The 15,113-nt window shown below is 37.2% G+C and overlaps 1 protein-coding gene across 1 annotated transcript in view; it reads left to right on the plus strand.

Moving 5' to 3' along the window:
* WDR44 (WD repeat domain 44) overlaps window positions 1-15,113 on the plus strand; it is a 94,665-nt gene that overhangs the window by 830 nt on the left and 78,722 nt on the right. The window lies entirely within an intron of this gene.

Below are 15,113 nucleotides of genomic sequence, written 5' to 3' on the forward strand. Positions count from 1 at the left end.
AGGAATTGCACTGACGGTTGTTTTTTTCTTCTTTTGCCGCTAACTTACCTATCCGATTCAGAGGTGTCTCTACTCCCTATTTGCCGTCCTCTTTTGGTTGCACAAAAAGAAAAGGAGCGGAGCGCGGGGAGGGGGAAGACTGGGTGTTTACTTAGGAAAGTCCTCTAGCTGATGTACTCTAGATCCGCGGTGTTTTATTAAAATACCACCTTGCCATGAGGCAGAGGAAATCGAAGACGAGGTCCTTTACCATTAGCGAGACTGCGGTCTTAAAAGAGTTGCCGTACAGAAATGTGTACAACCGACTACAGCGATACAAACAAGTGCTGAGTAATCTGTGGTTGGAAGGAGAGCCACAGCTTGGTGCTCTTTATCTAATTCTGCAAAATGTTTTAGTGGTGATTAGTAGGGAGATTCTGAGTAGGAACTACAGTAGTTGGAAGGCTTCGCTTTGCCTGGGACTTCTACTGACCCACTCCCGACTCTTCCCAGTTGGAATAATGTTTAAAGCGAGTTCACCGAACTCTTCTACTGGTCTTGTGTGGCACTAGAGGCAGTGAAATACATTTGCGTGCTATGAGAACTTGAAAATGGGTAAAATTTGTCATGTTACTGTAAAAGTCACTAATATGGTTCCAAAAGTCAGCTGGCCTTCAATTTGCAAGCTTACCCGTGGAAGAAATACCTTAATGCAAATTACTATTATCTGTACATTCTAGAAGTCGTTCTAAAACTGAATAGGTATTATATATAATATGTACCCCAAAAGTTACAGCAACAAAAGCAGAGAAAATGTACGTTGGTAGGTCGTTAATGAGTGTGTTTCCACCAACCTTCAAATCACTAGTATGGGATTTGAAGATGGCAATGGCCAAACTTGAGATGGCATTGAATCTCCTTTAAGTTCAATATATGGAACAAATTCACAGCTAGATGGTAGAGGATAGAAAATTCACTTGGATTTCCAAGTATATAGGAGTCCTCTGAAATTAAATTTTGTCTTCCTGGTATTCCCCTTAAAGTAATCATATGATTTAATAAATTTAGAGCTGTATGAGTATTGTTTCTTTTCAATGAATGTAACATTTAATTTTGAATAACGGCTACATCAGGACCTGTGTAAACTGCCTAGTAATCCAGTACCTGGCAGAAAGAACTCCAGTGTTCATTCCCTTCTCCTTCCTTGCTTGTAATTAGCAAATTTAACTTCACAGGGTGCTTACTTTGGGAGGAAGTATGCACAACTTGGAGTTATTTAACTTATCTAAACTGAATGAGTCATTTTGATAGAATTGCTAGTCACTTCTTCCCTCCTGGAATAATAAACTTCTCAAGCATTTTGATCCTTTGATATGCTAGGTGAAAAGTAAAAACATCTCTTAGGACCCAGCCTTCTGAATTTAACTCTAACCTGCCCAAATATTGAGGATGTTGAGCTCTGTGGGTAAAACTACTGTCAGTCTATGAATTTCAAGGCTCCATCCTGCATTACTGAGGGGATTTCGAAGGAAATTCAACTCTACTGGAGAATTTAATCTGAAAAGAACTAGCAGTACTGAGAGGACTGCACAAGGTTGGCATTATTAACATTTCCTCTGTCCTTTGTGACAGTTTTTGTTATTTGCATAAGGTACTGTGAGGAAACTTGGCTGGGTAACTAACAACCTAGAAATGAGTGAGAAATCTTGATTTGTGAAAACATATGGTATCATCAGATACTGGTTATTAGAAGTATCTTCTCTCCCTTGAGACACACTCAGAGATTTACACCATATGCACTCTAAGAGGTTAACCGACCCGGTTTGGGCACTTTAAGAAATGTTCCTTGCATTGCATGTTCTAGAGTACACAGAACATTTCACCAGATTGTAGTAAACTGAGTAGGCTGTTGAGAGTTATCTCATGTTTTGTTAATTAGCAGAATCCAGATAAACAATCCATTTCCTAAAGCTGATTTCTTTCTTCTTTTCCCCTTCCAATGGTGTCTTCAGCTTTGTTGTTCTACTCTTAATTCAGAGTTAATAAAGTTAAAAAATCAGTCCAGTTTTTTATAGGAAGACTTGATTTGAATGCAGCTACTTTTCCACAGTGGGAGATCATCTCCACTTGTCCAGCTTTGCAGTGTACATCACAGTTACAATGATTTATTTTGATTGATATTTTAGGTCAGATTTCCTTATTCTTTTCTCCATTTTAATGAAGAACCTTAGGCTCAGAGAGGTTAATAAATTGGCCTAGGGGACACAGCTTGTAAGTGACAGCTGGGATTTGAAACCAGTTCTTTGGACTCCTCCTCCAGTATTTTTTTCTAGTACATCATAGCTACCCCATACTGGGGTGTGTGTGTGTGTGTGTGTGTGTATTCAAGGTAATTTCCTCCAAGAGATACTTGAGTCAAATGCTTTAGGACCAACTTGCTAAGTTGAACTGATGCATATATTTAAAACTAGTAGCCCAAACTTCAGTTCTCTTGGCTAGAAATACCCACTTTCTCTTTCAAGAATGTGTATTTTGTTTTGTCAGATAGGGCTGTTATAAGATCATAGCATGTTACAACTGGAAGGGACATCTAGTTTAACTCCTTCATGTAAAATGTGAAAGCCAAAGCCCTGAGAAAGGAAAGTGACTTGTCCAAGGTGACACAGCAAACTAATGGCAAAGTTAGGACTTGAATCCAGATCAGTTTCACTATCTAGAATTATATTCTGCTATCATGCTATCTTTTGATAAAGCAGGAAAGGGAGGAGGAAGTTTGGTATAGTACAAAAAAGCCCTGGACTATGAGTCATTTCATTTCCTCATCTTTAATTTGAGGAGAGTTTTAACAGACTTGATGGTATTTGGTACATGATTTAAGACCTGTAGATTTGAAACTAGATATTTACTGGGTAAATTATATGTGAAATGAATGTTTGTGCTATTTTGTGTGGATTATGCATACACATACTAAAGGCTGGCACTGAGAACATGTTGTAAAAACAAACGTGATGTTTTGAGCATTCTTCATTTTTTTTATTGGAAGAAATGGTAAGATTTTTAGAGTAGGAAGGGACAGAAGATCATTTGGCCCAGCCCTTCCATTTAACTGAAAGAGAAACTATGCTCAGAGAGGGGAAGTGACACATTGCTGATTAGCGGCAAACTCAGAACTAGAACCCAAGTCTCCTGATTCCTCATTTATACCATGATGCCTTGTCTGTAGAAGGAACGAAAGTATTGGCAGTTATCCCTGCTGTAGGTTTCTGGCACATACTCTGTTAGCAGGACTCCCGAGATAGTCAACTACATCTACCATGATTCTGTTTCTTTTATGTCTTGCTGTCAGAGGACATGGAATGTTCTAGGATCCTCACTTTTGCCCACTAATTTTCTCCAAGTCTGGATGAAAAAACGGTGACAAAACAGCTAATATAAGAACAGGGATGGTTATTTGTTTTGTTAGTTTAGTGTCAATTGCAGTCTATTATTTTAGATTGGAGTAATAACCCAAATCTTGATTTTTAAGTCATAAGAACTGAGATCAAACTGTCCCAAAGAGTTGTTTGGTCTAAAAAATAAAAAGTTGCCTAACTGCCTTTGTTGAAAACTGTTTTTCACTTGGACATCAGAAACATTTCTCTCTGAATTGAAAATTGATGCATTTCAATTAAAAATTATTTGCGTGATATGGGTTATTTAAGAGCCCTATTAAAAATAAGCTGTTATTTAACAACCTTATTAAAAATGGCTGTTCATGGGTATAGATGAATTATGGATTATATTTGATTGCCATTGGCTTTGTGGATTGATAGAAATATATTTACATATGCTTTTTTATCACACCATGTAACATCATGTAGAGCTGGGAGGGGACCTTTTGCATATTAATTAGTAAATTCAAGCTCTAAATTTAGTGGCCTCCAACTGTCAGTTTGGTGACTCATGGAAGTAGGACAGTCCGAAGCAGTACTGCAGTTTGGGGACTCAATTTGAATCTGTACAAACTCTTAAAACTGAAAACTTTATTTTGTTCTTGGGGTAACCTACTTCAAAAAGTAGGGTAGATAAAATTTGATCTTTAAAAATGTTAAAAACCTAGATAGTTTTAGCATGTTGACAGTTCAGTGATGGTCCTACAGAAAAAAAGTAACTTCTAATTGTTGTTATTTGAGACCTGCATAACCTTCACAGTACATGACAGTCCTTGTGTTCTTTTCAGTTCATTGTTTAGATTTTGACAAAGTCAGGTGAATTTGCCAGGCAAGAACCTTGAAGATGCTGTTTGTTTCCTCCTCAAACTCTGCCTGCAATTCTGGTAATTACTTCCTGGGGTATGTAGGTGGAGGACAGGGTGGTGGTGGTGATGGAGTAGGTGGTGAAGGTAGCCCCTGAAGCCAAGAGAGAGAGACCAGGTTCTCAGACTGCTTACTGGGACATGGATAACTGAGATCAGACGAATCACAGTATTTCGTATTGTTTTAGATACACATCTATACAGTGAATTAAACAACCCTTTCTGTGAGAGATTAATAGTCTATAAGAATTAATTAAAAGTAATAAAAATTGTAGGTACTTTATGATGCCCTACTGATATTTAACTTGAATTGCTAATTAACCTACATTTTTGTTTTCTACCCATAGCTAAGCAATTTCTACAAACTTTCACAAGGTTTGTTCCACCCTTGCTGTCAGATATTCTTCTGCTAACAAGCTAAACCTTTAATTGGGTGCTTTCCTTACTCTTCAGAGTGGAATCTTATCTGTTCTCTTATTTCAGACTGAGCAGCCTTTGTATTAGTCTGTCATCTCGTGATTCAAAATTGTGGAAAAACTGCATAAGACATAATGTGGGCCTCATACCTAATGGCAACCCCAATGTTTTTCCCCAGTCCTATACAAATTTATCTTGGTTACTATAGCAACCAGCCTATCAGTTATTTTTCTAGCTCTTTTGCCTGCTCAGATACTAGGATTACCATATAATCAGGTTCTGCTAAAGCCCTTCAGATCTTAGCATTTTATTACCAGCTGCAGCTGTCTGACAGTTTCAGCTTGGCATTCCATTAGGGTCAATTGGTTTTAAGTTCACAAAACCTTTTTGTCTCCAAACATTTTAAACATACAGAATTTAACAGGAACATGTTTAGGTAATATTTCTCTCATGCTAATTTTATCAGTTCCATTGTTAGTCATTGTCTTGAAGATTGAATGCATTACATCACTGGCATCCAATGGCCATCCATGGGTCATATCAGCTAGAATAAATTTCAAGATTGAGTTACCATTTAAGAAATATATACAAATATGATTTTAGACCCTATGTCATCACGAGCTAGCTGAAGTGACTTAAAAGTACCTTGATTCATCAGCTCACAAATAAATAATCTGGCTTCTACCAAAAATTATTTCTGTAGATAGCAGAAAGAATGTTTGGACTTTTCATTCTAATTTGGGAAAACAGTTCAGAAGTTTAATAGGAAAGTTTATCTTTCTTTTGCAGCCTTTGATAAATGGGAAAAGAAACATAAAGATTAAATAGTTGTACGGGTCTTTATTATGTTCTATTTTTTAAAATCTCATAAAAATCTCAGAATTCAAATAACTAAAATAGTTAAGTTACAAATGTGTTTGTCTTGCTAAAAATAAGAATGTTGAAAAAATATTTAGGATATATAAACTGATAGTTCATATAGTAGTTTATATAATGTTTGTGTTAATGTTTGTTTTTGGTGCTCATGCTTGTTAATATTATATGGTGTAGTAATAAATATATGCCTGATTAATCTTTCTAAATATGCCTAATTAATCTTTGAGTTTAACTGAGGTGGTTAATCTTTTAATGCTTTAGCCAATTTTGGTATGTGTTTCAATATATAACAATAACATAAGTAATGTATTTTTTCCTTTTCTTGTTTATTTTATTTTATTTATTTTTTAACTTTACAATATTGGTTTTGAAGTAATGTGTTTTTAAAAATCAGTAAAATTTCTCTTAAGATATTTTGTGTACTTTTCAAGAAATGTTTATCTTTCTAAATTAGAATATTATGTAGTAAGCTTGTGAGTTTGTGAAATGATTAAATTAAAATTTCCTGGCTTGAATTTTTATTTTTAAATCATTTGAATGGTTTAAGAGTTTAAAGCATTTTAAGATTAGTTTATCCTATTCAAAGCTCTGGTTACTAAATTCTGATGATGCCCCAAGGAGAACTTTATTTTAATTGCACAAATAGGCTACAGAGCAGAAAAGGTTTTACTTTATCCACAGGACCCTAATCCCTAAAATTTTTAAAATAAAGGCAGGGGGGAGGATAAGAATTTTTTTTAAGGCCTAGGATGAACCATAAAAATTTTGGAAAGTACTGACAGGAAACTTTAATGTTTTCCAGTATCCAGCCTATACAGAGGAAGCCATACCTGTATAAAATGTACTTGACCACTACTAATTGTAATAGACTGTTCCAGTAAAAACTCATTGAACCGTGAGCATTCTTATGAACCACAGGTCAAACTCTTTAGAGAACCAATAAATAGAATGTAGAGCTGTATTCAAACCCATTTTCTCAGAAGCAGGCATCCTGGTTACTAAGTAGGCTCAAGAGAAGAGGTAAAAGTGTTCTTTCTGGCATCAATCTTGAACTGCAAAGACTAGCCATGGATGAACTTAATATCCATAGTCCTCTTTTAAATATGTTTTTGAACGTCTTTGTTTAAATTGGGAGACTGAGGAAATTATTTTTCTAGTTATTCAGTTCAGTTCAGTCGCTCAGTCGTGTCCAACTCTTTGCAAACCCATGAATCACAGCACGCCAGGCCTCCCTGTCCATCACCAACTCCCGGAGTCCACCCAAACTCATGTCCATCAAGTCAGTGATGCCATCCAGCCATCTCATCCTCTGTTGTCCCCTTCTCCTCCTGCCCTCAATCCCACCCAGCATCAGAGTCTTTTCCAGTGAGTCAACTCTTTGCATGAGGTGGCCAAAGTATTGGATTTTCAGCTTTAGCATCATTCCTTCCAAAGAACACCCAGGACTGACCTCCTTTAGAATGGACTGGTTGGATCTCCTTGCAGTCCAAGGGACTCTCAAGAGTCTTCTCCAACACCACAGTTCAAAAGCTTCAATTCTTCGGCACTCAGCGTTCTTCACAGTCCAACTCTCACATCCATACATGACCACAGGAAAAACCATAGCCTTGACTAGATGAACCTTTGTTGGCAAAGTGATATCTCTGCTTTTGAATATGCTATCTAGGTTGGTCATAACTTTCCTTCCAAGGAGTAAGCGTCTTTTAATTTCATGGCTGCAGTCACCATCTGCAGTGATTTTGGAGCCCAAAAATATAAAGTCTGACACTGTTTCCACTGTTTCCCCATCTATTTCCCATGAAGTGATGGGACCAGATGCCATGATCTTCATTTTCTGAATGTTGAGCTTTAAACCAACTTTTTCACTCTCCTCTTTCATTTTCATCAAGAGGCTTTTTAGTTCCTCTTCACTTTCTGCCATAAGGGTGGTGTCATCTGCATATCTGAGGTTATTGATATTTCTCCCAGCAGTCTTGATTCCAGCTTGTTTTTCTTCCATCCCAGCATTTCTCATGATGTACTCTGCATAGAAGTTAAATAAGCAGGGTGACAATATACAGCCTTGTCGTACTCCTTTTCCTATTTGGAACCAGTCTGTTGTTAGGGTTCTAGTTATTAGCAGTACTATTAACAATTTGTGTGGTTTTTTAAAAAAAAAAATCACTCTTTTAAAATATGCTTATCTACCCAAATGACAGGTGGTTTGAACATTTCTTCTCAGCCCCAGATCCACCCCATTCACCTCCAGCTTTCTCCTTCCTAGCTTACCTCAAGGTCATTAGTACAGAGATTCCCTGGTGTAATAATTTATTCTTCCTTAACAAGTGAGAAGAAACAGTGGTGGATGAAATATAATGAATGGGTGGGTCTTTGGGGATGAATAAGGGAAAGATTGGTTAAATTGGATATAGGAGATGCATTGGTAAGTGGGATTGGTTAGTGTCACAGGTAGAGTGGAGCATTGGATTAGTGGAAAATAGGTGAGCAGAAGGAATAGGTAGCTTGATAAAACTAGTACCTTTGTGAGTGAAAGTGAGTGGGTTTGTCAGTATTATGCAATTGGCATTTTATCTTTATTGGATTGGCTTTAGAGATTAAAGCTAGGTACTGAGATCAGTCTTTTTTCCTTTAAGTGAACTTTGCTATACCTATTTTATCCCAGGTCAAAGCTCCTGTTTGTTAACTTTTAACCTTTGCCTTATTTTCCTGGGTAGAGAGATGTCTGCAGTTGATGTGTTGTTGTTGTTCAGTCGCTCATTTGTGTCTGACTCTTTGTGACCCCATGGACTGCAGAATGCCAGGCTTCCCTGTCCTTCACCATCTCCCAGAGCTTGTTCAAACTCATGTCCATCGAGTCGGTGATGGCATCCAACCATCTCATCCTTTGTCATCCCCTTCTCCTCCTGCCCTCATTCTTTCCCAGCATCAGGGTCTTTTCCAATGAGGTGGCTCTTCGTATCAGGCGGCCAAAGTATTGGAGCTTCAGCATCAGTCCTTCCAATGAATATTCAGGACTGATTTCCTTAGGATCGACTGGTTTGTTCTCCTTGCAGTCCAAGGGACTCTCAAGAGTCTTCTCCAACACCACAGTTCAAAAGCATCACCTATCCTAGGTGGAAATAGGGATGCTCTTTGGTTTTCCACTTCCTTTCACAATTTCTTCTAGCAGTACTTTTGAACTTCCTGGTTTCTCTGAGATCTTCACTCGCACTTCCCATTCCTGTAAACACTGGTTCCTATAAGAGTGAAGGGAAGAAATGGAGGGGACTGAGGCAAAGATGGTGGTTTAGATTTATAGGACCTTTGTAACTTGGGTACATTCTGTATTCAGTAAATATTGTGTTAACAGTGAAGCCTTCGGAAGTGTTGCCAGTTATCCTGCAATCATATCTATTTCTTGTTACCAACTTCCCCCCCCCCCCCCAGGATTGAATGTCTTCCCAATAAGAAAGAAGTATTATAGTCCTGCATGTTGTTAAACATACAAAGAATGGTAATGATTAATGTTGGACATTAATTTTCAAAGTATTTTTATTTTCTTTATCTCTTCTGACTATCCTGCAGTTCTGTAAGATAGGACAATTTTTGTGAGACAGGACAGTTATGCTAATTTTGCAAATAAACAGCTCAGGGTAAATAGGAATCAGCTAGCAAAAGTGGAATTTCACTAGTTTGTGATACTTAGATGATGATTTTGAATGAAGATGTAAAACAGTAGGTCCCTCCCACTTCACTTTTCTAAGCTATAAACATTTTTCAATGATATGTTTTAAATGTGAATTATTAAAATGATGAGGCTGACTCTCCTGCCAGTTGGATATGTATAATTCACTCTTGAAAACAACAAAAAGCAGTATATTAAATGCTTTTCTTTTTATGCTTTAAAGAAAGTGATTATGCTATGGTAGCTAGGTCAGAAAATGACCTTGCTTCTGAAAAAGCTGGAATCCCAGACACTGCCACTACATTTCAAAGGGTATGTTCTTTGTTCTTTCTATGTTCTAAGGGAAAACTCCTCAAGATGTGAGACATTGCTGATTTGGACTTCTGTGCTTCATCAAAAAGTCTTGATCCCAGATTTTTCTTTTCTGTAATTGTTTTGTAGGTTGTTGTTAGTTGTTTAGACCACATTTTTTTTTCCTTTTTTTTTTTGCAGTATAACTCTGGTTCATATTTTTAGCTACAAGTCGCTAATTGGAAACACAATGTTTCTCCCCGCCCCCCCTTCCTCCTCAGAGGTGTTTTCTAGCAGTCACAATGAATGCATGTGGTGGTTTTTAATATTTTCCAGCTGGTCAAACATTTTGGCTATCAAATTAATGGGGAAAATGCATTCCAGTAGCTAATTAGAAAAAATAATATTCTCAATAATTAGTATTTAAGGTGGAAATAAGGATGAGTAATATTTTTAATAATAAACTTGGCCTACAGATTGTTTTATATAAGTAAGCATTCTAGGTAATTTGAGATTTTTCTAGAATATTTTATCAAGTTTTACTATACATGGACATAACCAGATAGTCAACACTGAAATCAGATTGATTATATTCTTTGCAGCCAAAGATGGAGAAGCTCTATACAGTCAGCAAAAACAAGACCAGGAGCTGACTGTGGTCCTTATTGCCAAATTCAGACTTAAATTGAAGAAAGTAGGGGAAACCACTATACCATTCAGGTGTGACCTAAATCAAATCCCTTATGATTATACAGTGGAAGTGAGAAATAGAATTAAGGGCCTAGATCTGATAGATAGAGTGCCTGATGAACTATGGACTGAGGTTCGTGAGATTTGTACAGGAGACAGGGATCAAAACCATCCCCATGGAAAAGAAATGCAAAAAAGCAAAATGGCTGTCTGGGGAGACCTTACAAATAGCTGTGAAAAGAAGAGAAGTGAAAAGCAAAGGAGAAAAGGAAAGATATAAACATCTGAATGCAGAGTTCCAAAGAATAGCAAGAAGAGATAAGAAAGCCTTCTTCAGCGATCAATGCAAAGAAATAGAGGAAAACAACAGAATGGGAAAGACTAGGGATCTCTTCAAGAAAATCAGAGATACCAAAGGAACATTTCATGCAAAGATGGGCTCAATAAAGGACAGAAATGGTATGGACCTAACAGAAGCAGAAGATATTAAGAAGAGATGGCAAGAATACACAGAAGAACTGTACAAAAAAGAGCTTCATGACCCAGATAATCACGATGGTGTAATCACTGACCTAGAGCCAGACATCTGGAATGTGAAGTCAAGTGGGCCTTAGAAAGCATCACTACGAACAAAGCTAGTGGAGGTGATAGAATTCCAATTGAGCTATTCCAAATCCTGAAAGATGATGCTGTGAAAGTGCTTCATTCAATATGCCAGCAAATTTGGAAAACTGAGCAGTGGCCACAGGACTGGAAAAGGTCAGTTTTCAGTCCAATCCCAAAGAAAGGCAATGCCAAAGAATGCTCAAACTACCACACAATTGCACTCATCTCACACACTAGTAAAGTACTGCTCAAAATTCTCCAAGCCAGGCTTCAGCAATACGTGAACCGTGAACTTCCTGATGTTCAAGCTGGTTTTAGAAAAGGCAGAGGAACCAGAGATCAAATTGCCAACATCCGCTGGATCATCGAAAAAGTAAGAGAGTTCCAGAAAAACATATTTCTGCTTTATTGACTATGCCAAAGCCTTTGACTGTGTGGATCACAATAAACTGTGGAAAATTCTGAAAGAGATGGGAATACCAGACCACCTGATCTGCCTCTTGAGAAATTTGTATGTAGGTCAGGAAGCAACAGTTAGAACTGGACATGGAACAACAGACTGATTCCAAATAGGAAAAGGAGTACGTCAGGGCTGTATATTGTCACCCTGTTTATTTAACTTCTATGCAGAGTACATCATGAGAAACGCTGAACTGGAAGAAACACAAGCTGGAATCAAGATTGCTGGGAGAAATATCAATAACCTCAGATATGCAGATGACACCACCCTTATGGCAGAAAGTGAAGAGGAATTAAAAAGCCTCTTGATGAAAGTGCAAGTGGAGAGTGAAAAAGTTGGCTTAAAGCTCAACATTCAGAAAACGAAGATCATGGCATCTGGTCCCATCACTTCATGGGAAATAGATGGGGAAACAGTGGAAACAGTGTCAGACTTTATTTTTGGGGGCTCCAAAATCACTGCAGATGGTGACTGCAGCCATGAAATTAAAAGATGCTTACTCCTTGGAAGGAAAGTTATGACCAACCTAGATAGCATATTCAAAAGCAGAGACATCACTTTGCCAACAAAGGTTCGTCTAGTCAAGGCCATGGTTTTTCCTGTGGTCATGTATGGCTGTGAGAGTTGGACTGTGAAGAACGCTGAGCGCCGAAGAATTGAAGCTTTTGAACTGTGGTGTTGGAGAAGACTCTTGAGAGTCCCTTGGACTGCAAGGAGATCCAAACAGTCCATTCTGAAGGAGATCAGCCCTGGGATTTCTTTGGAAGGAATGATGCTAAAGCTGAAACTCCAATACTTTGGCCACCTCATGCGAAGAGTTGACTCATTGGAAAAGACTCTGATGCTGGGAGGGGTTGGGGGCAGGAGCAGAAGGGGACGACAGAGGATGAGATGGCTGGATGGCATCACTGTCTCGATGGATGTGAGTCTGAGTGAACTCTGGGAGTTGGTGATGGACAGGGAGGCCTGGCGTGCTGTGATTCATGGGGTCGCAAAGAGTCAGACACGACTGAGCGACTGATCTGATCTGATCTGATCAAGTTTTAAATACACCTTCATTAAAGAATGCAGAAGTAGAAATTCAGATAAATCGTAAAAGTAGAATTTATAGACTAAAATGCTTAATTACTGAAATATGTCGTTTTCCATTATTCATAATATTGAGGGAAAATATGAATAATTAAATGTTACCAGTTACACCAAGCCCTCAGTTCAGTCGTTAGTTTACAACTTCCTTTCCCATCAAATCTTTTATCAGAGATAATAGTAATGTTTTGTGTGTGATTTAGTTTGACTTTTTTTTTGTTCCTCTGCCAGTCTTTGGTGATAAGTAGAAATGGCAACCCATTCCAGTGTTCTTGCCTGGAGAATCCCAGGGATGGGGGAGCCTGGTGGGCTGCGGGCTATGGGGTCGCACAGAGTCCAACACGACTGAAGTGACTTAGCAGCAGTGAACTCAGAAGAAGAAAAATAATCTCAAAGTCTGAATAATCAGTTCATTGATAATATAATGGATTTAGTTACATTTTTTGAAAAGGGGAGTTGTGACAGTTTCTTTAGTGCTCTTAACTTTTATGTGAGGTGACCTTAGAAGTTACTGGCATTTAATTTTTAAGATTAGTACACCAATGAATGTTTTAGATAACTTAAAAATCATATTAGTACATTAACTTGATAAAGCTTCTGTAAAGTGGCCTGTAGACAAAAATCTTGTTTACTTTCTAAGAAAGTTACAAAGTGATTTAGCACGATTGCATTAGTATTGACTTTTCCAGATAGTTGTAAATTTAGCCATCTGTTTCTGTTGCAATTTTCTAGAAATTATTTTAAATCATTAATAGATATGACTTTTATCTAACCCAGTTTGACAGTTTGGAACGTTGATATAGCTGCCCTACCCTGGAGTTACTGTTTGAATGTGAGTATTTATTGAATGGTTGTAAATGTGCAGGGTAGAATGTTTTTAGTTTAGAATTCTTGAGCAGGCCTAGAGAAGTGATTATTCTGTTATTTTATCAATAAATAGATTATGAAGCTGTTCTTTCAGAAATATGACATAAAACTACATGAATTACATATATCAGTTTTGAAAAATCAGCTTGTCATTTTAGACAATATTTAGTTGCTTAAGGTCCACTTCAAGTTTGTAATTACTTTATATATGGCTGGAATTATATTTCATTATAAAGTTTCCTTTGATTTCATTATAGATCACTTACAAATGTTGCCACAAAATCCACTTTCAGAAAACATAGAAACATTGTGCCAAACTTTCTCACCATCTATTTCTGTTAATATCAGTGATAAAATAGTCATTAGGTATTTTAGACACATTCTGCTTCTTGACTTTCATAGTACTTTAAAATGGCACTTCAAAGAATATTAAAAGTATTAATTCACATCTTGAGGATTTGGTTAATTCCCTGTTAGATAACTGCCTTAAGTATATTCTCCATTTTTTATTAATCTTGTTAATAAGCCAAAATTACCATGTATCAAGGGAAACCTCCTTCTATGGGGACTTTTATGCTTAGCATATAATCTAGTAAAACTTGCCATAAGAATGTAACTAATTAATAAATACATTTATTTAATGATGTATATGCATCAGTGTATACAATTTCATTCCAGTGAACAAATTTTTAAAAACTATGCACTTAGAGCAAGATTAAAAAAAAATAAAACCCAGTATATTATTCTCTAAATTTGAACTGTTCTTGTTCAACTTGAGGTTTGGTTTTGCTTTTGCTTTTGATTTTTGCTTTGTTTTTGTTTTTCTCTTGCCTGGTCTAAGTGGGAAGAAATCCTCATGTCAGTGTTTTGTGAGCACCAGAACCTCTCTGATTACTAGTTTAGACTGAGCACTTTTGTGTTGGTCTTAGTTTGCCATCAGATCTTCGTATTTCAGCTTGCTGGGCTTTGGAAATCAAAACCCTTTAATTACCTGCTTATTTTAATGGCTAGCTAGGGCCTTATCTATGCTTATCTCCTTTTCACCTCAAGGACCTTAGAATCCCAAACCTTTGTGCAGGTGAGCTGTTCATTGCTCTGTTTGATTCAGTTCGTTGATGTACTGCTTAAGCTCATCCTACTTTTATATTTTCCAATGGCAAAGGCAAAAAAAGGTGGATAAAAACAAAATCAAGCTATGGGGCAATTCTCCACTAAGACCTTGGTAGTTACCTTCTTATAAGAAAGGTGTTTGCCAAGCCACCAGCTTTATTCTCACTGACTCACTCTATACTCCTTCCTTCCGTGTCATTACTCTTTTTAACCTCCTTAAGAATCTGTCAGGAATTTTGCAACCTGGCAAAAGGCTTCTTCAGAGCCAACTACTTTTTTTCCTCAGAACCTAAAATAAAAAATGAGTCCTTTTACTGACAGAAAAAGAAAAGAAGACCTTGTTAAACCATTTTTCTGTGTTGCCCAATTTCATCCAGAAGTCTAGAAATAGGGATGTTAAATGTTAAATTCTTATATTTTGTGTAGTGGGTCTTTGAGTTCCTAGTTATTTAGTTGACTCTGAAGCAGGTGTCAGGTTTAGTCTGCACATTCCTTCAACCCTATTCTCAGAAGGCTTACAGGTTTTGTTTTGTTTTTTTCAGATAACTCTCAGGTAAGAGGTAAGAGAAACACCAAACCCCAAAGGCAGAAGGATCTGTCTATAGCTAAAGGGTGAGAAACTAGAGGTAGAATGGTTTATGGGATCTGCCTCTTTGAAATTACAGAAATTCAATGTTCTTTTTTAAAGTGGACTTTTAAGCACCAATTATCCTAAAGCCTTAGCGCATGAGTGATGAATATTTGAGTTTAAAAGTTGGAAAAGGTGATCCGGT

This window comes from Bos mutus, chromosome X, assembly GCF_027580195.1.
Source record: "Bos mutus isolate GX-2022 chromosome X, NWIPB_WYAK_1.1, whole genome shotgun sequence".
In the NCBI taxonomy this organism is placed as follows: domain Eukaryota; kingdom Metazoa; phylum Chordata; class Mammalia; order Artiodactyla; family Bovidae; genus Bos; species Bos mutus.